Source organism: Hyperolius riggenbachi, chromosome 9 (assembly GCF_040937935.1).
Source record: "Hyperolius riggenbachi isolate aHypRig1 chromosome 9, aHypRig1.pri, whole genome shotgun sequence".
NCBI classification, from domain to species: domain Eukaryota; kingdom Metazoa; phylum Chordata; class Amphibia; order Anura; family Hyperoliidae; genus Hyperolius; species Hyperolius riggenbachi.
This window is the reverse complement of record NC_090654.1, coordinates 33,050,778-33,061,725: the sequence shown is the minus strand read 5'-3', so window position 1 is coordinate 33,061,725 and position 10,948 is coordinate 33,050,778. Positions and strand designations below refer to the sequence as shown.

Sequence of the window (10,948 nt, the reverse complement as noted above, 5' to 3'; positions counted from 1 at the left end):
CCAGGATGAGGAGGAAGGAGGGAGAGAGGAAGAGGCCAGATTCCAGGCTGGAGAGAGCTGGGAGCCGCAGGCAGCTGGTAAATGAGCAAGCAGCCTATATATTTATATATACATATATATATTTATCTATATATATATATATACACACACACACATATATACCTATGTATAGATGACAGATATATTACAGGCTGGGCAGCATTGAGGAGTCTCAGGAGGAGGAGGGGGGGGGGGGGGGAGATAACTGAAAATGAAAGGAAAGTGCCTGGTGACAGCAGATGGGAGGGGGGCAGATGGGGAGATAGAGACAGGTGACAGATTGGAGGGCACTGATGGGGGAAGGGCACTGTACCAGCAGGAGGAGGGGGGTATTACCATCACTTACCTGTGCTGTAGTGCTGCCCAGAAGTGGACATGGAGCAATCAGCGCTGGCAGATGAGGGGTTCGGGGGATGCACAGGAAAGGTCACCTAAAGGACACAATCCTATTTTTATATATAGCGCCAACATCCTCCGTAGCGCTGTGATTTTGATGCACTGTGATTATCGGGGTTCTGTATGGAGCTGGACGGAGCGATGGAGGGGAGATGGAATGTATGTGACACCTGCGCATCACGGCATAGGGGGGCAACTCGATTCTGAGAAATTGGGCACCTATATAGATGTTACATTTCTCAGCTAACACCTGAGTTGATTAGCCGTGATAACGTGAGGTAGTGGCGGTGATTGCAGCGCTGGAGTAGGGGTAGCGGTGGTAGAGCTTCGGGTAGTGACAGTGGTTACTAGTGGTATTATTATGGCATTGTTTAGTATTTATATAGCGGCGACAACTTCTGCAGCGCTGTACAGAGTATATTGTCTTGTCACTAACTGTCTCTCAGAGGGGCTCACAATCTAATCTCTACCATAGTCATATGTCTATGTATGTGTCATGTAGTGTATGTATCATAGTCTAGGCCTAGGGCCAAGTTAGGGGGAAGCCAATTAACTTATCTGTATGTTTTTGGGATGTGGGAGGAGACTGGAGTGCCCGGAGGAAACCCATGCAGACATTGGGAGAACATGCAAACTCCATGCACATAGTGCCCTAGCTGGGATTTGAACCGGGGACCCAGCGCTGCAATGCGAGACAGCTAACCACTTCACCACTGTGCTGCCCACATGATAGCGCCGGGCTATATGTGACGTTCTCTATGATGTTCAGAGTGCATGCGGTGCGATCCAATGGATTAGGTTATCCCAATGCAGTGCGTTACTGCATTACGTGTGCGTCAATAGTGGCAGTGAGGTATACTTTTCATTCATTGTATGCTTTACAGTATGCGACGCAATAGTCGCATAGCGTGTGATGCAACTTTTACATTCCATTTTTTTTTTACAGAAAATGCAATGCAGCTTCCACTATGAACTTAGGGTGCATAGACACATCCAATTTTGATTGGCCAATTTTTCCACCTCCATGTAACATGAGAGTTTGCCTACACATTCATTCATGGAGCTGGAGAAACTGGCCAATCAAAATTGAAGGTGTGTATGTACACTTAAAGGAGTACTGTAGGGGGGTAAAAGAGTTCAACTTACCTGGGGCTTCTATAGGTCCTCCGCAGACATCCTGTGCCTGCGCAGCCACTCACCGATGCTCCGGCCCCGCCTCCGGTTCACTTCTGGAATTTCCGACGTCGGAAAACCAATGCGCCCGCGTAGCCGTGTCCTCGCTCCTGCTGACGTCACCAGGAGCGTATTGCGCAGGTACAGTACGGTCTGTGCTAGTGCGGTGCACTCCTGGTGATGTCAGCGGGAGCAAGGACACGGCTACGCAGGCGCATTGGTTTTCCGACGTCAGAAATTCCAGAAGTGAACCGGAGGCGGGGCCGGAGCATCGGTGAGTAGCTGTGCTGGCACAGGATGTCTGCGGGGGACCATTAGAAGCCCCGGGTAACTTCAACTCATCCCCCCCCCCACCAAATCCCCTACAGTACTCCTTTAAGACCAATCTTACCCCCTCCATGTAGTATGAGGGTCAACAGATATTGAATACTATGAGCAGATTGTGTAGGTAAGCTATTGTACTACATGGAGGTGGTAATACTGGTCAGTGATTGGCCATCACAATTGAAAGTGTGTACCAAGCTTTAGGTGTAGGCTGGGATTATGTAATACCTGGTACACACATCCAATTTTGATTGGCCAATTTTACCACTTCCGTGTAGTATGAGAGCTTACCTGCACAATCTGTTAATAGTGTAGTATAAGTGCATCCATCTGAAAATGGCGCCTGTGAATAATGGTGCACAGTGTTGCCGCTAATCCGTTTGCCGCTTATCGCTATTTAACGTTAAAGCCTTATTGTTATTTAGCGTTAAAGCCTTATTGTTACTTAGCGTTAACACACAGAACCCTCTCTGTACCTATCCCTAACCCCTAAACCCCCCCGGTGGTGCCTAACCCTAAGACCCCCCTGGTGGTGCCTAGCCCTAACCACCCCCCTGGTGGTGCCTAGCCCTAACCACCCCCCTGGTGGTGCCTAACCCTAACCACCCCCCTGGTGGTGCCTAACCCTAACCACCCCCCTGGTAGTGCCTAACCCTAAGACCCCCCTGGTGGTGCCTAACCCTAAGACCCCCCAGTGGTGCCTAGCCCTAACCACCCCCCTGGTGGTGCCTAACCCTAACCACCCCCCTGGTGGTGCCTAACCCTAACCACCCCCCTGGTGGTGCCTAACCCTAAGACCCCCCTCGTGGTGCCTAACCCTAAGACCCCCCTGGTGGTGCCTAACCCTAACCTTGACAGTGTTAAATTTAATCCATTCACTGATTTGCAGTTAAATAACGTCTGCAGTTTGGCTTATGTAAGGCGCTATTGATAAATAACGTTAGTGTGTGCCGTTTTTCTTCTTTTTTCCCTGTGCGCCATTATTATGCAGTACTAACGATAAATAGCGATAAGCGTATCTTTTTAATGCGGCGCCATTTGTATGCATAGGCGCTGGGCGCCATTATTCACTGATCCCAGTAAAAGCATATAATATAGTATATGTCCATTGTTCCTCCTACTACGTGGAGGTGGTAAAATTGGTCAGTGATTGGCCAAATAAAAATTGGATGTGTGTATGCACTTAGTGTTAGGCATAGATATCTGATGTGGGTACACACATCAGATAAAAGTCTTTGGAAAATGAAAGATCACAGACCAATCTTACCTCCTTCCATGTAGTATGAGAGCAATGCCTACACAGTCTGATCTATGGAGCTAAACTTCCCATCAGACAGAAATCTTTGCAAGATGCCGCACACAAAGATGCTGTACAGACACAAAAGATCAGTATCTGCAAAAGATATGTTCCTGCCAAAGATCCGTTCCTGCAAATTGCATTCATAGTCTATGATATCTGCAGATCATCATACACACCTTGTTTAAGTGACATTCATCTGCAGATCAGACAATCATCTGCAGATCTGAAGATCCATCCTGGTGGATCTGATCTGCAGATGATATAGTATGTCTGACAGCTCCTCTTTAAAGTTAGCCATACACTTATAGATTTCTACCCAATGTTCCAAAACGATCAATTCCTTTCTGAAAGTAATTGATTTAGAAGGATTCAATTGCTACCAAAGGCTGCTTACACACAGGGACGTTACAGGCGCACGTTAGTGCAGCCTGTAACGCTCCCCCAACGCACAGCAATGTAACACAAGTGGGCTGTTCACACTGCCCACGTTGCGTTACATGTAACGCTGCACGTTCTTCCGAAAGTGCAGCATGCTACGGCGTTAGAGCGGCTTAAGCCGCGTTAGACTGTTTGCACATGCTCAGTCATGTTGGGGAGGAGCGGAGAGCGGCCAGGCACATGGCTAATTAATATTCACTGCACGTTGTGACGTGCAGTGTTTACTTCCTGGTGCGGCCGCTCAGTGCGGTGATTGGCCGGCGGGACCACGTGATGCCGCATGCGCACAAGAGTACGCATCACGGCATCATGGACGCCAGAGTGAGCTGCACAACGCGGCTCACTCTGACGTCCACACCAAAGAGCACCAGGCCTTGCGTTAGGTGCACGTTATGCGACCTTAATGTAGCACCTAACGCAACGTCTTAGTGTGCAAGTAGCCTAAAGGTGGCCATATATCAGGTGACTTGGCATCCGATTTGATTATTATACTGTAATTGAAAGAAAATCAGTGCCGCCAAGTGCATGCCGATTGACAATATAACCAATTTTGGGCTGATATTAGTCGATCGCACATGCTGCAAGATGTAGGGCTGACTTGGTCGATCTGGTGCGCGGTGGTAATGGCGTGCGATATCGGGATGAACGCGATGAAGCCCCTAGCGCTGTCCCCCCCGGTGCCCCGTGCAAGTCATACATTACCTGTCCGAGGCCTCCGTTTGTCCTCCGCTGGCTCCAGGATTCCTCCGTTCTCCATACACGTGCGCCCCACGTGGTTGCCTAGTAACATGACGTGCGTGTGTGACGTCAGACATCAGACATGTGGCCTACGTTCCTAAGCAACCACGTGGCGCAAGTGTATGGAGTTTACATGCAGTTAACTTTTTTCCTGCGTTTTCTCCTAGGTGATCTTTTCATACCTTGCCAATAAAATTCCTTTTAAATCCCCAGCAAGCAAGAAAATACTCAATCATTTTAAAGGTACCCTTTCAAGTACTTTTTGGTACAGGTAGTCCCCAGTTTACAAACGCCCGACTTATGAACGACCTGCCGATTTGAACACCCGCCGACCAGCCGTGATGACGTCACGCAACTGGGGACTACCTCTTCTGCTGCCGTTTTTAAAGCAGAGTAGGCGCAGCGGGAGGCAGATAGGGAACATCTCACCTGTTTAATGGTGGTAGAAGGTCCCAGTGTGCTGCCCGGAAGCTGCACGGCCCGTTCTCTCTCTCCGTCAACTGTTCCCCGGCGGTTTCTTATGCGTCGCATAATGACGCAATCAGGAAAAGCCCCCTAGTGGCGGCGCCTCCTGATGCATCATTATGCGACGCATGAGAAGCCGCCGGGGGGACAGTGAACAAAGAGAGAGGTCGGGCCTTGCAGCTTCCGTGCAGCACGCTGGGACCTTACACCACCGTGGAACAGGTGAGACGTCCCCCATCTGCCTTCCGCTGCGCCTACTCTGCTTATAGAATGGGGGCAAAGGTGGCTGTCCCGACTTAAAGAGATTCTGTAACATCAAAAACCTCCCCTGGAGAGTACTCACCTCGGGTGGGGGAAGCCTCCGGATCCTAAAGAGGCTTCCCACGCCGTCCTCTGTCCCACGGGGGTCTTGCTGCAGCCCTCCAAACAGCCGGCGACAGACCCGACTGTTAGTATAATATTTACCTTTGCTGGCTCCAGCGGGGGCGCTGTTGCTGCTTTCGGCATGGAAATAGACGGAAATACCCGATCTCCGTCGGGTCCGCTCTACTGCGCAGGCGCCGGAAACTTGCGCCTGCGCAGTAGAGCAGACCCGACGGCGATCGGGTATTTCCGCCTACTTCGGAGCCGACCGCCGTCAGAGCGCCTGCGCAGGAGATGGGAAGGTAAATATTGACGTCACCGCTGCACGGAGGGCTGCAGCGAGACCCCCGAGGGATGGAGGATGGCGTGGGAAGCCTCATTAGGATCCGGAGGCTTCCCCCACCCGAGGTGAGTACCCCCCCAGGGGACGTTTTGTCATTACAGTTCCTCTTTAAGGACGGATTCAGGTTAAGAACGAACCTACAGTCCCTATCTCGTTCGTTAACCGAGGACTACCTGTACTTTTTTCAGTTGCAAACTGCTGGAAATGTATTTTAAAAAGGTGAAAAATTATGTCCCAGGAGAAAACTCAGAAGAAAAGGGAACCTGAGGTGAGTGGGAAATGGAGGCTGCCATATTTATTCTCTATTAACCTCCTTGGCGGTATTCCCGAGCTAGGGTCGGGGCGGAAAACCGCAGCTCAGAGCGGTAATCCCGACCTCTGCTCGGGGTAGCCGCCGGGAGCCATATGCAGAGTATAGCATGCAGCGGGTGGTTTTACATACCTCCCGGGGATCCCGACATCGGCCGGCATTCTTCTTCCTCTCCTCCGGGGCTCTGCTTCCTCCTAGTGAGATCGCCGGCTGTCATGACGACAGCTGGAAATTTCACTTTAGAGTTGCAGCGCCACCCGGAGGATGGAGGCCTAATTGCAGCGCTGGAGCCAGGGAGGTGAGTGATTACTGGGGCTGTGCAGATCTCCCTGGCAGCAGGATTTTTTTTTCCAGGTTTTAGTGTCTGAAAGGGTGCCAAAAAATTGCACCGCTTTTAAACCCTGAAATCCGGAAAGAATCATAACGCCAAGGGGGCTAAACAATACTAGTTGCCTGGCCCTGTTGATGTTGCGCCATAAGAAATGTCTGAATCAAAACCCTGGAATAAGCATATGCCTAATCCAGTAAAACCTGCGTCAGCTGAGTCAGAGTGCCTGATCTGCTGCATGCTGGTTCAGGGTCTATGAGACACAGGATCAGGAAGGCAGCCAGGCAACTGGTATTGTTTAAAGAGACACTGAAGCGAAAAAAAAATGATGATATTATGATTTGTATGTGTAGCACAGCTAAGAAATAAAACATTAAGATCAGATACATCAGTCTAATTGTTTCCAGTACAGGAAGAGTTAAGAAACTCCAGTTGTTATCTCTATGCAAAAAAGCCATTAAGCTCTCCGACTAAGTTAGTGGTGGAGAGGGCTGTTATCTGACTTTTATTATCTCAACTGTTCCTGGACTATTTACTTTTTCTCTGCCAGAGGAGAGGTCATTACTTCACAGACTGCTCTGAAAGAATCATTTTGAATGCAGAGTGTTGTGTAATCTGCACATATTAGAGAATGATGCAATGTTAGAAAAAACACTATATACCTGAAAATAAAAGTATGAGAATATTTTCTTTGCTGCTAATCTTCTAGTAATTATTCATAGTACACAACCAATTCACTATATCATTTTTTTTTTCCACGCTTCAGTGTCTCTTTAAAAGGAAATACATATGGCAGCCTCTATATAACTCTCCCTTCATTAGTCCTTTATTTGCTATGGGCCAAAGTTTGCTGTGACATATCCTATACTCCGGAGCGTTGAACTTTGAGCATTTGTGCAGCTGTAATTAGTGACGAGCTCTCCCGGCAGGCTGAGTGGTGTTAGATGGGTGTGGTGACTATAATTGTGCTAGAATTGATCAGACTTGCCTGTTCTTTTGCCCAGGTGATGCTGGCGGGAGCGGGAAATGTATGCTGTTTGCGTAGTTATATTTAATCAGGAAACAATACTAGCAGCTGCGGCACAATTGTTTTCCTTGTATACAGAAATGTTGCTCCTCATATTGCTGTTCTCTCTCTCGGCCTGCCTGACACTAATTCCTGCCATTGCTCCTACTTATGAAGAGGTCAGAGGGATGCAGCGCAGGTCTTCCTCTTAAAGGAATACTGTAGGGGGGTCAGGGGAAAATGAGCTGAACTTACTCGGGGCTTCTAATGGTCCCCCGCAGACATCCTGTGCCCGTACAGCCACTCACCGATGCTCCGGCCCCGCCTCCAGTTCACTTCTGGAATTTCAGACTTTAAAGTCTGAAAACCACTGCGCATGCGTTGCCTTGTCCTCGATCCCGCTGATGTCATCAAGAGCGCACAGCGCAGGCCCAGTATGGTCTGTGTCTGCGCAATACACTCCTGGTGACATCAGCGGGAGCGAGGACACGGGCGTGCAGGAGCAGTGTTTTTCAGACTTTAAAGTCAGAAATTCCAGAAGTAAACCGGAGGCGGGGCCGGAGCATCGGTGAGTGGCTGCGCCAACACAGGATGTCTGCAGGGGACCATTAGAAGCCCCGGGTAAGTTCAGCTCATTTTCCCCCGACCCCCCCCCTACAGTATCCTTTAAGCCTGATACACACTTTCAATCATGATTGGCCAGTCTCTGACCAATTTTACCAACTTCATTTAGAAGGTCAACAGGTATGGAATACTATGAGCAGGGTTTGTAGTTAAACCTTCATACTACATGGATGTGGTAAACTTGGTCAGTGATTGGCCAATCAAAATTGGATGTGTGTATCAGGCTTTATCGGCTCCGCTTGGGATAGAGGAACCTATACACACATTGATTTCCTGATTCGATTCCTTGCCGTTTTGATTGCTCTGATCAAATCGGATAGGAATTGATTTCTTTTAAAATTACAGTCGATTGCCTTTCGATAGATCTTTTGATCAAATATCGATTGAAAGTATCGATCAGACAGGATGGAATATCTAGGTTGATTGGAGGCGGGGCAGAAGCAGCGGTAGATCTACAGTGTTGCACTGCATGGAACAATGCGATGTTACGGTTTGATTAATTTTCAGTCGATTCACTGCTGGAAAAGAATCGATGTGCTCTGTGTGGTGGAAATCAAGGTGCTAGTCTGCTTTAGGGGACCCAGCGCCAGGAGGAAGCCTCATAGTGAACTGTTATCCAATCACAGCACCCTCTACAGCACAAAGTGTTGTGATTGGCCGAATCGGGTCTATTAAAAATGGCGCCAGATACCGTTTTTAAATAATGGCGCCCCATAGAAATGCATTATTCAACGATATTTATCGTTTTAAGGTGTTAAAAAATGGCGCCGCCGGCCAAAACGTTATTTATCGTTTCTAAGCTCATTTGTTTATCGTTTTAAAGTTAGCCCTAACTAATCCCCCGCATTCCCGACGCTCTATTCTAACTAAATCCCCCCCTAAATCCCCGGGGGGCAATCTGGCTGGCTTGCTGCGTTTCTCGAGTGAAGCAGGGCTATCAGCTGAAGCCCTGCCCCACAGGTGCCTGTCATCGGCTGATCTCCGCCTCTCCCCGCCCCTTTCAGTCTTCTTCTTCTGAGAGGGGCGGGGGAGAGGCGGAGTTCTGCCGATGACAGACACCTGTGGGGCAGGGCTTCAGCTCATAGCCCTGTCTCACTCTGAAGCTAATACTGTCAGCAAAATCCACGACTGATAAATTCGTGGATTTTGCAGGTGGACAGTGAGGGGGGAGTTTGGGGGGGTCTACATAGTTTCATGTGGCCGTTTTCTTAGGGCTATTAGGTAATATATGTATTTAAATAAAATTAGGTTTTTACACAATGTTTCTCTTTAAAGCAATACAATTAATTCATTTGTTTAATATAAATGGATATTTAACTTAATTGACAATTGTATATTCCATTTTAATTATTTTAATAAAAAAAAAAAAAATCTAAACCTTGAGTCTCGAACTTAAAAAGTTATGAGCCCATGCTTACTAACCCTATCATCTACCCACTACGCTATTTTTTTTTTCACTGTTAACAGAGCTAGTAATGTTTTAGTTCTTTTCTTTTTTACATACACATTAGTTCAATAGCGCCATCTAGCGATTACATTAAATACAGACTGTTGTAAAGATAAATTAGCTGCTGATATTAATTTAATAATACTTGTAATAGACCAATATGTATGTATCAATATATCTTTATCTCTATATCTCTCTGTGTGTGTGTGAATATCTATCTATCTATCTATCTATCTATCTATCTATCTATCTATACAGAAAATATATATATTAATATTTATAAATATAATTTATGGAAGAAGGTTCATACATGTATTTATACATGTATTCACGTATATTTTTATCCCCTTCCCGACCGCCCACAGCCGATAGGCGGGGTGAAAGTGGTGTCTGCAACGACCACAATACGCCCTTCGTTGGCGGCTCGTTGCGTAGTAGCTGGCCGAGGATCGTGCGCTCGGATGCGCGTGCATCCGTCGGCAATAGGCTCCGCCCACCCACAATGTCAGGCCGCTGTCCGTTCGGCCGCGGGTTGTTAACTCCTTGATCGACGCATACAATGCGTATAATACGCTTTCTAATGTAAACAAAGCGTATTGTACAGGCTGCCTCCTTCCCTGGTGGTCCAAGTAACTGAGGGACCACCAGGGCAGGCTGCAGCCCCCCTATTATGCACCCAAACACACTGATCCTCCCCCCCTGCCCCCTGATCGCCCACAGCACCCCTTATACCCCCCCCTGAACACCCTCTCAGACCCCTGTTTGCACCCAATTACCCCCCCTACTCACCCATCAATCACTCCCTGTCACTATCATTCAACGCTATTTTTTAGATTAGGCCCTAAACTACCCCCTGGGTGCTCCTGATCATCCCCCCTCACCCTCATATCCTCCACAGAACACCCCCTCCCCGCCCCCCCCACCAGGTGTACTGTATACATCTATTCTCCCCTATAATCACCACTTATCACCTGTCAATCACCTGTCAATCACCCATCAATCACCCCCTGTCACCACCTGTCACTGCCACCCATCAGATCAGACCCTAACCTGCCCTTTATGGGCACCCTATCACCCGCCCACACCTTTAGATCGCCCTCAGACACCCCCCTCCTGATCACCTCGCCAGTGCATTGCTTGCATCTATTCCCCCCCTCTTATCACCCCCTGAGACACCCTTCAATCACCTACTGTCAACACCTGTCACCACCTAGCACACATACCCATCAGATCATGCCTTATTTTGCCCCGTGTTTACTCCTGATCACTCAGCCAAACCTTCAGATCCCCTTCAGACCCCCTTCCAATCACCTACCCAGTGCATTGATTGCATCTAGAGATGTCGCGAACCTCCGATTTTCGGTTCGCGAACGGGGTTCGCGAACCTTCACGGAAGGTTCTGTTCGCATAAATGTTCGCGAACCGCAATAGACTTCAATGGGGAGGTGAACTTTGAAAACTAGAAACATTTATGCTGGCCAGAAAAGTGATGGAAAAGATGTTTCAAGGTGTCTAACACTTGAGATCTTTCAGTGACTACAAGAGGGGGAAAAAAAAAAATCAAAAATACCTTATAGTTTTTGAGAAAATCAATTTTAAAGTAACTCCTTCTGACCGTGGGAAAATTAAGCGCCCGCCGACTTTAGCAGTTAAT

At 48.1% G+C, this 10,948-nt stretch overlaps 1 protein-coding gene across 1 annotated transcript in view; it reads left to right on the top strand.

Annotated features, from left to right (window-relative positions):
* S100A16 (S100 calcium binding protein A16) overlaps positions 1-10,948 on the top strand; it is a 30,684-nt gene continuing 19,736 nt past the window's right edge. The window contains exon 1 of the mRNA XM_068251459.1: positions 1-77. The gene's annotated coding sequence lies outside the window, so the exon portion shown is untranslated. The remainder of the gene's footprint in view (positions 78-10,948) is intronic.